Source organism: Eurosta solidaginis, chromosome 1 (assembly GCF_040869045.1).
Source record: "Eurosta solidaginis isolate ZX-2024a chromosome 1, ASM4086904v1, whole genome shotgun sequence".
Classification (NCBI taxonomy): domain Eukaryota; kingdom Metazoa; phylum Arthropoda; class Insecta; order Diptera; family Tephritidae; genus Eurosta; species Eurosta solidaginis.
This window is the reverse complement of record NC_090319.1, coordinates 129689903-129707758: the sequence shown is the minus strand read 5'-3', so window position 1 is coordinate 129707758 and position 17856 is coordinate 129689903. Positions and strand designations below refer to the sequence as shown.

The window sequence follows — 17856 nt, the reverse complement described above, 5'->3', positions numbered from 1 at the left end:
GAATCGGGAATTGTGTTTTTGATAAGGCGCGATAGAACATTGGCATAACCGAAACTATTTGTGTTTATGAATTTAATCTCGAAGTCATAAGCCAGTAGTTTGATAGCCCATCTTTGAAGACGATTTGCTTGGTGAGCACTGATTCCCGACTTTTTCCCGAATATCGCTAAAGGAGGTTTATGGTCGGTATGAAGAGTGAATTTACGACCGAAGATCATTTTATGGAATTTGGTAACATAGAAAATTAAAGCTAAAGCCTCTTTTTCAATTTGACTGTAACCTTTTTCTGTTTCAGTGAGTGACTTTGATGCATGGCTGATTGCCTTTTGTGTGCCGTCTGGATACGCGTGCATTATACAAGCGCCAAGTCCATAATTTGACGCGTCTGCTGCCACAATTATCTTTTGATTTGGATCGTAATGTGCGAGCAATAGATCGGAGGACAGATTGTTCTTAAGATGTGTGAAACATTTAGAGTGTTGACTATTCCAACGCCATTTGGTATTTATTTTTAGAAACTCGTCAAGTGGTCCTCGGTACACTCGCATTTTGTCCACAAATTTTCCATAAAAGTTGATAGCCCCTAAAAATGAGCGAAGTTCAGAAATGTTTGTTGGTTCCGGCATTTCGCGGATCGGCCCTCGGTTTCAAGCCCTCTGAGTTAATGATGTAGCCAAGATATTTTATTTCGCGAAGTGAAAACTTACATTTTTCAATTTTAAGCTTGAATCCATGTTCTTGTATGCGGCGTAACACTTTTTCGAGATTGTTGTCATGCATTTCTTGTGTGGCACCGGAAACAAATATGTCGTCGATGTATGAAGTGACGCCTTCCAAACCGGCAAGCATCTGGTCCATATTTTGTTGAAATATTGATGGGAATACTTTTACTCCAAAAACCATGCGATTATAGCGAAACAATCCCAGGTGTGCATTTATTGTGAGTAAATGTTTGGATTCATTATCTACGGCAATTTGTAAAAAAGCATCTGCCAAATCAATATGGCTGAAAATTCTCGCGTTCGATAATTTTGAGAAAATATCCTCCGGCAAAGGAAGTGTGTATTTGTGTGTCTCCAATGCATCATTCAGACCAGTTGAAAAGTCTGCACATATGCGTACCCTATTGTCTGGTTTCCTAACTACAACGATGGGAGCCGCCCAATCGCTATAATCTACCGGTGAGATTATGCCACTTTTTACAAGACGATTCGGTTTCTACAGATTGTTTAACGGCATACGCGACTGGTCGCGGTGGGCGAAAAACTGGCCTGTAGTCTTTCTTAATGTATAAGTGCGCTGTTGCTTTGTTGTACAGCCCCATTTTGTTCTCAAAAAGATCTGGAAAGAATTCTTTTACATTATTTTCGTTAGTTCGGGGTCTTGAATAATTTGCTGTTGTAATCGCCATACATATATCGTTGATCGACATGTTGTCTAGCTGGCGTGCTCTTATCCAATCGAGACCCATAACATTGAGGTCTTTTACTGAAGTTACGTAGCATGTGGAAGTAGCCTTCCTGTTTTGAAATTCAATGTTGCACTCAAATTGAGCTATGAGTGGCAGCTCACCTGTTGCGCTGCGTGCTTGTTGCATAACTTCATCCACTTTTTTGATTGAAAGCTTCTGCAAAGTATAACCGCACTGCGTTACCCAGCCTTTACGCACTAAACACACCCCTGAGTGCAAATGGCATCGCTGTCAGCTGTTGCTGAACAGCAATGCCAATTGCACTCAGCAGGGCCAATTGCATTCAGCGATGTAAAATGATGGCCGCTGAGCGTGGATGGAAAACGAACCCGAGCGATTTCGTTTGTGGACATTCAAGTGACCGGTCGTGGCTACAAGTACAAGAACAAAAATTTAAGTTGAAACCAAGAGTGTTTTTATTGTATTTTTAAAAAAAAACTAAAGGTAAAAGTTGAGAAACATAGTAGAATACAATTAAAAGACTAAGAACAGTGTAGAACTTAAACTATGAATAGAAAAACTAAATAGAAAAAACTACAGTGTTTAGTTCTATATATATATATCTATAGACAAATTAATTAATTAAATAAACTGTGTATAACAAAAAATAAGCTTAACTAGCATACTTATTTTGGAAATAGAAAAAGGAAATTAAAGCGTTGTGTGTACTGGTGTGTGGGTGGCTGCATTCCCACAGGCGTGAGTATATAAAAATTGCAAAAATGGTTGGCGATAAAAAGCCAACCTTAAATGGCGACCGTGACGCCGGGCCTCGGAATGGCGGCCATAGTGGCGAAGAGGCACTAAAAATCAAAAAGAAAAAAACCTAAAAATTTAAAATCCAAAAAATTTTATCAAAAATGAATTAAACAAACAAAAATAAAAAAATATTAATATTACAAAAATTATTCCTGAATTAAAATTTAATTTACTCAAAATTTAAAAATCTACAACAAAACCATAAAAATCCAAAAAAAATACAAAACTTACTAAAACCCTACAATAAAAAATGTAATACCATTTAAAATCTACGAAAATTACAAAATTTATAAACCATTACAAAAAAAAAAAAAAAAATATATAAAAATGCAAAAATCTTACAAAAAATTGTTTATTTAAAAACAAAAACTATAAAATCTACAAATATTATATAAAAATTTAGAAAAAACCCTACAAATATGGGGAAAATTACAAAAAAATCAAAAACATTTAAAAATTACAAAAAAATTATAAAATTCAAAAAAAAAAAAACCATTACAAAAAAATTACAAAATATAAAAAAAAAATCTACAAAAAAAAAAAATTGTACAAAATCATAAAAATTACCAAAAAATACAACACTATGATATACAAAACTTATTAAAACATAAACATTTTCAACATTAAAAATATTCAAGGATGCATCATAAATATGGCAGTGGTGGTGGTTTCTTTGTCCGTGGCTAGTGCAGAAAAAATAAAAGCATTTAACACAAAAATATAATAAAAAGACTTAATAAAGTACGGAAATAATTAGAAAAATATAAACTGTAATAAAATATCAAACTAATCGGCAGAAGAAGTAATACAAAAACTATAATTTTGAACGGTAAAAATCAAAACCGAAACTGTACCAAAATAACTAGTGAAAAAAAAAAACGGCACTAGCCACGCCACCACAATAACGGAAAACCACCGTACACCAAAGGAAAACCGAATAGCGGAAGACGAGTGACGCCATCGACAATAGCATCGATAAAGCAGCAGAACATCAGATGCAGTAGCAGTATTCCAAGCGCAGCAACAGAGCATCAAGCGGCAAACCAAACAAAGCAGAAGTCGGTATGACGCACAGTGTGCGAAAATCATTTTTTATATTCATATACATAAAGATTTATCTAAAATTGCATTTTTCATACGTTTCATAAATATTAAAATTAAAAAAGTTATATTACATATATCTTCTCACTTTTCTACCTTCACAATTATTAAGAAAACCTTTACATTATATATATATATAACTGTTTTTTATCACTTTACCGAAAGCGTTAAATAACCCAATTACATATACATATATATGTGTGAACTTACGGGTAGGCACAGTGGGACAGAGTTGGAAAAACGCCGAACAATTTTGTGATTTTTCTTTAACCAGGTCAACTGGTAAATTTTCTGAAAAATTAAAAGCAGTTGCCATCTTCAAAAACAAATTAAATAATTTTTATCAATTTTTCGGTTTTAGTCCCACTCTGTCCTACAGTGGGCTCCATCAAAGAGACAAATAATAACATGATTAATATTTTTTTTTTTCACATAAAGCGGTGGTTCCGTAATTAACCAAAAATATTTTTTGCGTAAACGGTGGTTCCGTGAACAACCAACGAAATTTTTTTTAAATTCCGGTGCGTCCGATGATATTCGTATTACAAATTTGGAAAGATGCGGTGCGCCTGTTTCTATAAAAATAAAACCATACAATTTTAATAAAAACGGTGCGTCCGTAATAACACAAACACATGGAGATCTTTTTAATAAAGCGGTGCGTCCGTTGTCAACAGTCAAGTCCTTTTACTAAAATAAAATATTTTTCGTTGAAATCAAATTAAATTAAATTACTTCAGTATACATTCAATTTATCATTAAATATTTAGTCTTTCATTAAATTGCCGGATAATTCTTTCAATTTCACATCGACATATTTCAAATTTTTGTTAAATTCTCGTAAGCAATTTCTACAAATTCGACTTTAATCAGTTTAAATATTTCTTTTTGCTTCCTACTACATATGTTTCTTAGAAACAAAAAAGTAGTTCCCAGAATTTCAGAGCAAGACTCAGATTCCGAAAATTCAGAGTCTAATTCCAAAAATTCAGATTCCAATTCCAAAAATTTTAATTCCGAAAGTTCCGATTCCGAAAGTCTTGATTTTAAAAGCCCAGTTTCCGAAGGCTCAACCACATATTCGCCCAGTACAATAAAAAACCTTGTTGTTAGACTTTCTTTGTCCGGAGAATTTCACGGATTTGAGGAATTGCCCGAAACACATATTTCAAATCCTAATTCCGATACAAATATTGCAACTCCTGAAGAAAAAAGATCGTTTATCAGCATGTGTGCTGGTATTATGCGTGAAAATTATAGCGGCGAGCCCCTGGGTCTTGAATCTTTCATTAATAAAATTGAGTTAATCGAAGAATTTGTCGACGAAAATTTAACTGGCACTTGTATTTCATATATTAAATCCAAACTCGATGGTAAAGCTCGAGACGCGATACCAACTCATACTTTCAGTTAATGATATAAAAATAGCACTACGTAACCGTATAAAACCCGACAACTACAAAGTTGTGGCCGGAAAAATTGCGGCTTTGCAAGCTAATAATAATAATTACACCGATTTTGCAAAACGCGTCGAGGAATTGTCTGATTCCTTAGAGCGTTCGCTCATTATCGAAGGGATTACTCAGGCCAAAGCCCATGAAATGGCCATCGAGCAAACAGTTAACGTTTGCCGATTGAACGCAAAAACAAGTTTAGTCAAATCAATCCTCGCTTCAAGCAATTTTTCTGATTCCAAGGACGTAGTAGCTAAATTGATTGTAGAGCAATCAAACGAAATAAAAGAACGCCAAGTTTTAGCATTTAGAGCTCGGAACAATAACAATTTTAGAAATTTTCAAAGTAATAACCGAGGTCGAAACTTCCAAAATCAAAGTCGTAACTTTAACAATTATAGACAAAATAGACCATCTTTTAGTAACAGTAACTATGGCAACAACTTCAATCGCGGCAATCAAAGGCAAAATTTCCGTTCCGGCGGCGGAAGTCGGAATCAGCCTAATAATAATAATAACAGCAGCAATAGTCGTACTAGCAATAATAACGGTTCTAACACTTCCAATAATAGAGGTAGAAATGCAAGTGTCCGGACCGGACCGGAAGTGTCCGGACCGGAGGGAAGCCCCTCAGGAGCGAACACTGAGGGAGGACGAGACAAATTACTAACTAATTCAGCTCATAGTTTTTCTTCTAAAAACGTTTATTGTCTTAACTTAAATTATTCCGATTTTATACAAATAAATTTAACTGGCTCTGACAAATTTTGTACATCTCTAGTCGATACACAAGCCGACATTTCGTTAATTAAAATTTCTTCTCTTAATAAAAATTGGGCAATTAATAACAATGATACAATTAATATTACTGGAGTAACTACAGATACAGTTTCTATAGTAGGTACTTTTACAATTAACTTACACTTTTCAAATTACAAAGTACCTACTATAGAAAATAATAATTTTCTATATAACTTTTAATAATTTATTTAAACTTTATTTACTTTAAAAGGTATATTTGATGACTGAAATATTTTAATTTTTTGATAATAAAAAATAACTAATATAATAAGAATAAATTTAAAATATAACAAGTATATTTGTTATAAGTAGATAACTCTACATATACTCCCCCTCCAGTGAAACGAAAAATTTATTTTTTAAATGTTAATTTATAGTGTATATTGATTACTGTAAGAATTTTGTGTTGTAGTTTGAAAAACATTTGAATTTTGTGTTAATTGTGTGAAAAGTTTATGTTGGTATTGATGTAAGTACTCAATCTTTTGATGATTCGATATACTTAATAGCTTGTTTTAAGTTGTTGTTATGTTTACTTATTGCATTAATATTTTATGTATATTAATATTTGGTTGTGTTATTGTTATGTTGTTGAGGTTAAAAATCACTTAATAGCTATTTGTTAAATAATGTCAATTATAATTATGTTTTTGAAGAACCTAGAATCAGGTTGAATTATAGTAGATGGCAACTTTGTGTGCACCATTACTCAAAAATTAAAACTTGTATTATGCAGAATATATGTTCAATATATAATTGTACTCTGCATAATGTATGTCCAAGTTGTTGATAAGGAATGAAAAGTTGATTCCTTTAATTGTTTGAGGGTGAAATTGTCATTGATTCATGTTATGTTAATGAGTATAAATTGAGTTTTTAATATGATTTACATTTCAATGTATTGTATGTATTTCGTTAATATTTATTTTAAAAAATCTTTAAGAGATTTTTTAAAATTGTAGAAATTTGTTTGATTTTTAAAAATCAAAGCTATTTTTTTTTTTTTTTTGTAGTGTATTGTGTTATTTTCGAATTGAATATGAATTAATTTGCATTGCGGAGTTTGTATGTCTTTTGTTGTAAAATATTGTATATGTGTAGATGATAAATATTCTTGAATATAAACTGGAGAAGAAGTGCGTATAATTAATATAAATAATAAATTGACTATTGTTTTAAATCAATTAATATAAATTTTTAAGCAATGTAACATTAGTATTCTAAATAGAATTATTTTGTTTAGATTAAATTTACATTTCATAATGTAACAAAAGATTGAAGAAACAAACTTTTTTAAATAAAATATGAGTATTAGTTGTCGAAAAATGCAAAAATTTTGAACAATACAGCTCACTAAATGGTAATATCATTATACTGGTACTACTAATTTATGTGTTACATTTATTTTGATATTTTTAAATTTAAAAAAAAAGTATAATTTTCAAAAATAAATTATACGTTATATGACTTGTTAAGTAGATTATTAGTGTCAATTAAAAAATAAATGTGGTCGTAGACCAAAATTCATAATGTTAAACATATATATGTATATATATATATATATTTATATATTCAGCATATCAAGTTTAGTATAGCTTTTGAAAAAATGAAGCGATTCAGGCAATGTTTCGAGAAGATTTTTAGATAAATTAACGTATGAAGCTAATATGCTCCTCTGATGCCGTTTGGAATACTTCATAAAGCATTGGTGAAAGATATTGCATTGTCACATTAAGTGTTTGTGTATTTCTCATTTTGTATTTATCGGGAAATATTGCATTCTCATTACAGTCGTCAGTTGGACGACGTGGGCTATTCAAACTATCTGCCATCATGTTATATGAACTATTTGGTATAAATGAAATTGCCGATGATGTCGATTAAAGAGAATTTGTATCACTTTGATAAAGATGTTGTTGTTTTTCGATAGAGGCACATGCACGTTCACGTAATGTTCATTGAATACGCGTAGTATGGATTTAATCGGATTGCCGTCCATTTGTAAGTTAACTAAATGTGCCAAGGAGGTTTATGACAATGGTAGATTAGTTATTGAATTATTTGTAAAATCAAGTTTTATTAGATTATTTAACATCGAAATTTCATCCGGGATTTTCGTAATTTTGTTATCGCGTAAATCGAGAATAGGTCAGAAGGTCAGAAGGATCGTTGGTGGGATCGCCAGATATAGAAAATAATAATTTTCTATATAACTTTTAATAATTTATTTAAACTTTATTTACTTTAAAAGATATATTTGATGACTGAAATATTTTCATTTTTTGATAATAAAAAATAACTAATATAATAAGAATAAATTTAAAATATAACAAGTATATTTGTTATAAGTAGATAACTCTACACCTACCTATTTTTTATTTTATATTTATCTTAAAAATCGTTTAGATATGTTCAAATTTCACCAAATGTTTACGTGTATAGCATATATTGTTTTCTGCAAAAATCATAGAGACCGGTGGTATATATAATCTCATACAACCGATTGTTCAGATAAGAAACTTTGCGCAATTTCTTCCCCATTTTAACAGCTAGAAGCTTCAAATTTCACCAAATGCTTACGTGTATAGTATATATTGTTGTCTGAAAAAATCATTGAGATCGGTGGTATATATAGTATATATCTCATACAACCGATTGTTCAGATAAGAAACTTTGCGAAATTTCTGCCCATTTTAACAGCTAGAAGCTTCAAATTTTACCAAATGCTTACGTATATAGCATATATTGTTGTCTGAAAAAATCATAGAGTTCGGTGGTATATATATTATATACTTCATATAAACTCTCATTTTTGCACCTTTTTTTCTGAAAAAATCATAGAGATCGGTGGTACATATATCATATACCCCATATAAACTGTATTTGTTTGCCCCTTTTTTACGGCTAGAAGCTTCAAAATTAATAAAATTTCATCAAATAGTTACGTTTACGTCATATATTGTTGAAATACGTGATTCGTAGTCAAAGTTTTTACACGCAGACCACAAAAAACCTGAAACTTTGCACCCTCACACAAAGTACTTACCTATTTTTATACCTTTCATGAAAATGAAATGGTATATTAATTTCGTCACGAAACCCAAAATTGTAAGTCCTTAAAGGAAAATAGATAGACCCACCATTAAGTATACCGAAATAATCAGGTTGAAGAGCTGAGTTGATTTAGCCATGTCCGACTGTCTGTCTGTCCGTCTGTCTGTTTGTATGCAAACTAGTCCCTCAATTTTTGAGATATCTTCATAAAATTTGGTGAGCGGGTGTATTTGGGTGTCCGATTAGACATTTGTCGGAACCGGCCGGATCGGACCACTATAGCATATATCCTCCATACAACCGATTTTTGAGAAAAAGAGGATTTTTGTAATATCTTACTCAATTTAACAGCTTCAAACTTCACCATATAATTTCGTATATTGCACATATTGTTGCCTGAAAAAATTGATGAGATCGGTCGTATATATAGTATATATCCCCCACAACCGATTGTTCAGATAAGAAACTTTTCGTAATTGCTGCCCTATTTTAAGAGCTAGAGGCTTCAAATTTCAACGAATTTATGTATATATCATATATTGTTGTCTGAAAAAATCATACAGATCGGTGGTATATATAGTATATATATGGTGGTATATATAGTATATATATATATTTTCGCAATTTTAGCCCCATTTTAACAGCTAGAAGCTTCAAATTTCACCGAATGCTTACGTATATGGCATATATTGTTGTCTGAAAAAATCATAGAGATCGGTTGTATATATAGTATATATCTCATACAACCGATTGTTCAGATAAGAAACTTTTCGCAATTTCTACCCCATTTTAACAACTATAAGCTTAAAATTTCACCGATTGCTTACGTATATAGTATATATTGTTGTGTCAAAAAATCATAGAGATCGGTGATATATATAATATATATATGATGGTATATATAGTATGATGGTATATATAGTATATATATATTTTTTTTTTGCGGTTTCGGCCCCATTTTAACAGCTAGAAGCTTCAAATTTCACCAAATGCTTACATGTATAGCATATATTGATGTCTGAAAAAATCATTGAGATCGGTGGTATACATAGTATATATCTCATACAACCGATTGTTCAGATAAGAAACTTTGCGCAATTTCTTCCCCATTTTAACAGCTACAAGCTTCAAATTTCACCAAATGCCTACGTGTATAGTATATATTGTTGTCTGAAAAAATCATTGAGATCGGTGGTATATATAGTATATATCTCATACAACCGATTGTTCAGATAAGAAACTTTGCGCAATTTCTGCCCCATTTTAACAGCTAGAAGCTTCAAATTTCAACAAATGCTTACGTATATAGCGTATATTTTTGTCTGGAAAAATCATAGAGATCGGTGGTATATATATTGTATACTTCATATAAACTGTCATTTTTGCCCCTTTACGGATAGAAGCTTCAAACTTCATCAAATTTCATCAAATAGTTACGTCTACGTCATTTATTTTTGAAATTCGTGATTCGTAGTCATAGTTTTTACATTCAGACCACAAAAAACGTGAAGCTTTGCATCCTCACACAAAGTACCTACCTATTTTTATACCTTTCATGAAATTGAAATGGTATAATGGAAATCCAAAATTGTAAGTCCTTAAAGGAAAATAGATAGACCCACCATTAAGTATACCGAAATAATCAGGTTGAAGAGCTGAGTTGATTTAGCCATGTCCGTCTATCTGTTTGTATGCAAACTAGTCCCTCAATTTTTGAGATATCTTCATAAAATTTGGTGAGCGGGTGTATTTGGGTGTCCGATTAGACATTTGTCGGAACCGGCCGAATCGGACCACTATAGCATATATCCTCCATACAACCGATTTTTCAGAAAAAGAGGATTTTTGTAATATCTTACTCAATTTAACAGATTGAAGCTTCAAACTTCACCATATAATTTCGTATATTGCACAAATTGTTGCCTGAAAAAATTGATGAGATCGGTCGTATATATAGTATATATCCCCCACAACCGATTGTTCAGATAAGAAACTTTTCGTAATTGCTGCCCTATTTTAAGAGCTAGAGGCTTCAAATTTCAACGAATGCTTACGTATATATCATATATTGTTGTCTGAAAAATCATACAGATCGGTGGTATATATAGTATATATATGGTGGTATATATAGTATATATATATTTTCGCAATTTTAGCCCCATTTTAACAGCTAGAAGCTTCAAATTTCGCCGAATGCTTACTTATATGGCATATATTGTTGTCTGAAAAAATCATAGAGATCGGTTGTATATATAGTATATATCTCATACAACCGATTGTTCAGATAAGAAACTTCGCAATTTCTACCCCATTTTAACAGCTATAAGCTTCAAATTTCACCGATTGCTTACGTATATAGTATATATTGTTGTGTCAAAAAATCATAGAGATCGGTGATATATATAATATATATATGATGGTATATATAGTATGATGGTATATATAGTATATATATATATTTTTTTTTTGCGATTTCGGCCCCATTTTAACAGCTAGAAGCTTCAAATTTCACCAAATGCTTACATGTATAGCATATATTGATGTATGAAAAAATCATTGAGATCGGTGGTATACATAGTATATATCTCATACAACCGATTGTTCAGATAGGAAACTTTGCGCAATTTCTTCCCCATTGTAACAGCTAGAAGTTTCAAATTTCACCAAATGCTTACGTGTATAGTATATATTGTTGTCTGAAAAAATCATTGAGATCGGTGGTATATATAGTATATATCTCATACAACCGATTGTTCAGATAAGAAACTTTGCGCAATTTCTGCCCCATTTTAACAGCTAGAAGCTTCAAATTACACCAAATGCTTACGTATATAGCGTATATTTTTGTCTGGAAAAATCATAGAGATCGGTGGTATATATATTATATACTTCATATAAACTGTAAATTTTGCCCCTTTTTTACGGATAGAAGCTTCAAAATTTCATCAAATAGTCATATATTTTTGAAATTCGTGATTCGTAGTCATAGTTTTTACATTGAGACCACAAAAAACGTGAAGCTTTGCATCCTCACACAAAGTACCTACCTATTTTTATACCTTTCATGAAAATGAAATGGTATATTAATTTCGTCACGAAACCCAAAATTGTAAGTGCTTAAAGGAAAATAGATAGACCCACCATTAAGTATACCGAAATATTCAGGTTGAAGAGCTTGATTTAGCCATGTCCGTCTGTCTGTCTGTCCGTCTGTCAGTTTGTATGCAAACTAGTCCCTCAATTTTTGAGATATCTTCATAAAATTTCGTGAGCGGGTGTATTTGGGTGTCCGATTAGACATTTGTCGGAACCGACCGGATCGGACCACTATAGCATATATCCTCCATACAACCGATTTTTCAGAAAAAGAGGATTTTTGTAATATCTTACTCAATTTAACAGATTGAAACTTCAAACTTCACCATATACTTTCGTATATTGCACATATTGTTGCCTGAAAAAATTGATGAGATCGGTCGTATATATAGTATATATCCCCCACAACCGATTGTTCAGATAAGAAACTTTTCTTAATTGCTGCCCTATTTTAAGAGCTAGAGGCTTCAAATTTCAACGAATTTACGTATATATCATATATTGTTGTCTGAAAAAATCATACCGATCGGTGGTATATATAGTATATATATGGTGGTATATATAGTATATATATATATGTTCGCAATTTTAGCCCCATTTTAACAGCTAGAAGCTTCAAATTTCACCGAATGCTTACGTATATGACATATATTGTTGTCTGAAAAAATCATAGAGATCGGTTGTATATATAGTATATATCTCATACAACCGGTTGTTCAGATAAGAAACTTTTCGCAATTTCTACCCCATTTTAACAGCTATAAGCTTCAAATTTCACCGATTGCTTACGTATATAGTATATATTGTTGTGTCAAAAAATCATAGAGATCGGTGATATATATAATATATATATGATGGTATATATAGTATGATGGTATATATAGTATATATATATATTTTTTTTTGCGATTTCGGCCCCATTTTAACAGCTAGAAGCTTCAAATTTCACCAAATGCTTACATGTATAGCATATATTGATGTCTGAAAAAATCATTGAGATCGGTGGTATACATAGTATATATCTCATACAACCGATTGTTCAGATAAGAAACTTTGCGCAATTTCTTCCCCATTTTAACAGCTAGAAGCTTCAAATTTAACCAAATGCCTACGTGTATAGTATATATTGTTGTCTGAAAAAATCATTGAGATCGGTGGTATATATAGTATATATCTCATACAACCGATTGTTCAGATAAGAAACTTTGCGCAATTTCTGCCCCATTTTAACAGCTAGAAGCTTCAAATTTCAACAAATGCTTACGTATATAGCGTATATTTTTGTCTGGAAAAATCATAGAGATCGGTGGTATATATATTGTATACTTCATATAAACTGTCATTTTTGCCCCTTTTTTACGGATAGAAGCTTCAAAATTCATGAAATTTCATCAAATAGTCATATATTTTTGAAATTCGTGATTCGTAGTCATAGTTTTTACATTGAGACCACAAAAAACGTGAAGTTTTGCATCCTCACACAAAGTACCTACCTATTTTTATACCTTTCATGAAAATGAAATGGTATATTAATTTCGTCACGAAACCCAAAATTGTAAGTGCTTAAAGGAAAATAGATAGACCCACCATTAAGTATACCGAAATATTCAGGTTGAAGAGCTTGATTTAGCCATGTCCGTCTGTCTGTCTGTCCGTCTGTCAGTTTGTATGCAAACTAGTCCCTCAATTTTTGAGATATCTTCATAAAATTTGGTGAGCGGGTGTATTTGGGTGTCCGATTAGACATTTGTCGGAACCGACCGGATCGGACCACTATAGCATATATCCTCCATGCAACCGATTTTTCAGAAAAAGAGGATTTTGGTAATATCTTACTCAATTTAACAGATTGAAGGTTCAAGCTTCACCATATAATTTCGTATATTGCACATATTGTTGCCTGAAAAAATTGATGAGATCGGTCGTATATATAGTATATATCCCCCACAACCGATTGTTCAGATAAGAAACTTTTCGTAATTGCTGCCCTATTTTAAGAGCTAGAGGCTTCAAATTTCACCGAATGCTTACGTATATGGCATATATTGTTGTCTGAAAAAATCATAGAGATCGGTTGTATATATAGTATATATCTCATACAACCGATTGTTCAGATAAGAAACTTTTCGCAATTTCTACCCCATTTTAACAGCTATAAGCTTCAAATTTCACCGATTGCTTACGTATATAGTATATATTGTTATGTCAAAAATCATAGAGATCGGTGATATATATAATATATATATGATGGTATATATAGTAACAGCTAGAAGCTTCAAATTTCACCAAATGCTTACATGTATAGCATATATTGATGTCTGAAAAAATCATTGAGATCGGTGGTATACATAGTATATATCTCATACAACCGATTGTTCAGATAAGAAACTTTGCGCAATTTCTTCCCCATTTTAACAGCTAGAAGCTTCAAATTTCCCCAAATGCTTACGTGTATAGTATATATTGTTGTCTGAAAAAATCATTGAGATCCGTGGTATATATAGTATATATCTCATACAACCGATTGTTCAGATAAGAAACTTTGCGCAATTTCTGCCCCATTTAAACAGCTAGAAGCTTCAAATTTCACCAAATGCTTACGTATATAGCGTATATTTTTGTCTGAAAAAATCATAGAGATCGGTGGTATATATACTTCATATAAACTGTCATTTTTGCCCCTTTTTTACGGATAGAAGCTCCAAAATTCATCAAATTTCATCAAATAGTTACGTTTATGTCATATATTTTTGAAATTCGTGACTCGTAGTCATAGTTTTTACATTCAGACCACAAAAAACGTGAAGCTTTGTATCCTCACACAAAGTACCTACCTATTTTTATACCTTTCATGAAAATGAAAAGGTATATTAATTTCGTCACGAAATCCAAAATTGTAAGTCCTTAAAGGAAAATAGATAGACCCACCATTAAGTATACCGTAATAATCAGGTTGAAGAGCTGAGTTGATTTAGCCATGTCCGTCTGTCTGTCTGTGCGTCTGTCCGTCTGTCTGTTTGTATGCAAACTAGCCCCTCAATTTTTGAGATATCTTCATAAAATTTGGTGAGCGGGTGTATTTGGGTGTCCGATTAGACATTTGTCGGAACGGGCCGGATCGGACCACTATAGCATATATCCTCCATACAACCGATATTTCAGAAAAAGAGGATTTTTGTAATATCTTACTCAATTTAACAGATTGAAGCTTCAAACTTCACCATATAATTTCGTATATTGCACATATTGTTGCCTGAAAAAATTAATGAGATCGGTCTTATATATAGTATATATCCCCCACAACCGATTGTTCAGATAAGAAACTTTTCGTAATTGCTGCCCTATTTTAAGAGCTAGAGGCTTCAAATTTCAACGAATGCTTACGTATATATCATATATTGTTGTCTGAAAAAATCATACAGATCGGTGGTATATATAGTATATATATATATTTTCGAAATTTGTGACTATCCTCTTCATTTGTGTTGTTATTTTTGTAAGAAAGAAGAAATTACCTCTAGGTTTATAAATACACAAAATGACCATACAATCTATACATCAGCACTAAGTGAAAATCGAATAGAAATGTATATTTTGTGTTCATAAACGAAGAAGAAAACATCGCAACTCTGGGTTACTTTACAACACTATCATTGACAAATCATTTCTGATTGACACGACAGATTGTTCATCCATCTGTCAAATTTTCGTACATATAAAATATTCCCAGGAAATTGCTAGCTTCCTTTCCGTTTCTGGTTTTCTTCAAGGTAGGAGTGAAGTCTAAACTCTGCAAAAGTAATTCGTCTACAATTTTTCAATCATATTTTACTTCCAATTGGTGAAAAATTGCAAGAGTTCTATTCCATCAATCAAATCGTCTCGCCTTGCTGCAGGCGTATACGCACACAGCAGCGACAAGTGATCTGCACCGATAAAGAATTCGTAGCCTTTGACTTTGCGTATCCAACCTAATCAGGAGATCATATGGTGCCAAACGGCATATCAAATATTGATTTTGCACTCCGCAATAATGCAGACCAAATTACCTCCCATAGTGGCTGTTAGTTTTGTTCGGAGTGCTGCGAGCTCACGACGCGGTTGTGAAAAATTAAAAGTTAACTAAAGCTCTCGTTAAGTTCTTAAAAACAAACAAACTATAAACGGAAAGTGGAGGACTCTTGCAGTCCATTCATGCAACAAACCGAGAAGAAATAAGTATTAAAATAATTTTTCTAAAAAAATAAAAAAAAAAATAAATAAATAGACAGTCGGAGTCAACCAATTATTGAATTAGTCTTGTTTTAAGAAGAAAAGCAAAACAAAAACTCCAAAAACAAAAAAAAAAAAAAAAAACAAAACCACAAATCTAATTACCAACGCTAAGAAGAACGAAACTTTAAACATCTATCGTATTTTGCTGAAACGAAAAACAAATCAAAAATTGTTTAATGTCCCAGTTTTGTTGATATTAAAGGAGTGTCACTATTTATTATAATTTGTATAATAAATAGTATAATAAAATAGTAATATACAATAAGTAAGAAATTATAATTGTTGCAGAAAGAATGTTGCTAAACTGTTGTTGCTAATTCTACATATACATATATATTCAACAGCTCAGCAGTTATCATGTAAGGCCTTTCATCATGCTGCCGAAAAATGTTGCCGTGAGTTTAAAACATGAGTACATAAGTAATTATTTATAAACATACATATATATATAATTTCATTCTCTTTCTAGTAGTTTTATATTTTTGTATGATTTTTTTTGTTGAGTAAGAAAAAGCGAGAGCGTGAAATTTGAAGTTACCATTCGAGTTCTCTCTCTTTCTCTTGGTCTCTATGGCAAACCAATTTACTATGGATTCTTTTTGTTTTGCCAATAAGCATTCTCAATGAACTTTAGGCATATAAACAGTAAATATTAATTACTTCTAGCTTTAGATTTGTTGTTGTAAACACCAGTTCTTTTTAAGTGAAGAAAGGGTAATTCCAATGGCTGTGATAGCCATATTGTTTAAACCTTGAAAACTCTTAAAGAAATTTTTTTTTTGTGTAAATAAATAAAAAAATATGGAGTAAAAATTCAGTTTCCTTTTGCGATGGGGTAAAGATGTAGAAGTTTGATGTGTACCTGGGATCCTCATTTTAGCGCCCTAGAGGATAAATGGAGGGTGGGCTTGGTCCCTGCAATTGCGCTAACATCAACACCATATCCACAGCATGCAGGTGAAGGAGATCATAGAAGAGTTTTAGGGTATATCTATATTTTTTTTGTCTTCATTCGTTAGGAATGATATATTCTAGTCCTAATTTTTTTTGCCTAACATTGTAGTTGTCTTCTTCAGCAACTCCGCAGGAACTCGATTAAAGTTATGGACCAATTATAAGGCGTAGTTGGATAGTTAAATAAACCCCCCCACAGGCTGATTGCTAGCTGCTACCACGAGTTCCGCCTAACTATCAAACTAGCCACAAACAGGCAAGCAAAATAAAAGCTTTGCTACTTTGAATGTTGGTTACATAAATGGCGCCCAACGTGTGAGGCAGACATAATAGCTGAAAAACCTGCCTCACTTTAAGTTTTTACTTAACAAATCATTTCACTTCAGCACCCGTCCCAGTCTCTAAATAAGTTTCCTGTGCTAATAGAATTTCTGTACATGATTCTAGCTTTCGTTGTAAGGCACAGTGCACAGGCAGAAAATATGACTTTACGGAATTCGCCAATTTTTGAATTAAAGTTGAACGACCTTAAAGACACGTTAATATCAATTATTTCCATCTTATCAAAAGTGTTTTAGTTTGAAAGGCTAAGGATGACATGTTTTTCGTATATGGAATACGAAATTTACGCTTCACATGTGTGGAAATGCTGTTTTTCGTCCGTACGATACTTGTTTTCGAACTTTTCAGAAAATTCAATATTACATAGGCTACTTTTAATGCTACTCATCTTTCTTCTTTAGTGATCTCTTTAAAAAAAAAAAAAAAAAAAAAAAAAAAATTCACATCAAACCTACTATTACCAATACACATCGCAAATAAAGGAAATAGTCAGTTTGTTACGAATTCATATAATAAAAAAATGTCTGTAGTACATAGCGCGGAAAATAT

At 32.0% G+C, this 17856-nt stretch overlaps 1 protein-coding gene across 6 annotated transcripts in view; it reads left to right on the top strand.

Moving 5' to 3' along the window:
- The window catches only part of bam (bag of marbles), a 115109-nt gene that overhangs the window by 25645 nt on the left and 71608 nt on the right, over positions 1–17856 (top strand). The gene's annotated exons all lie outside the window — the stretch shown is intronic.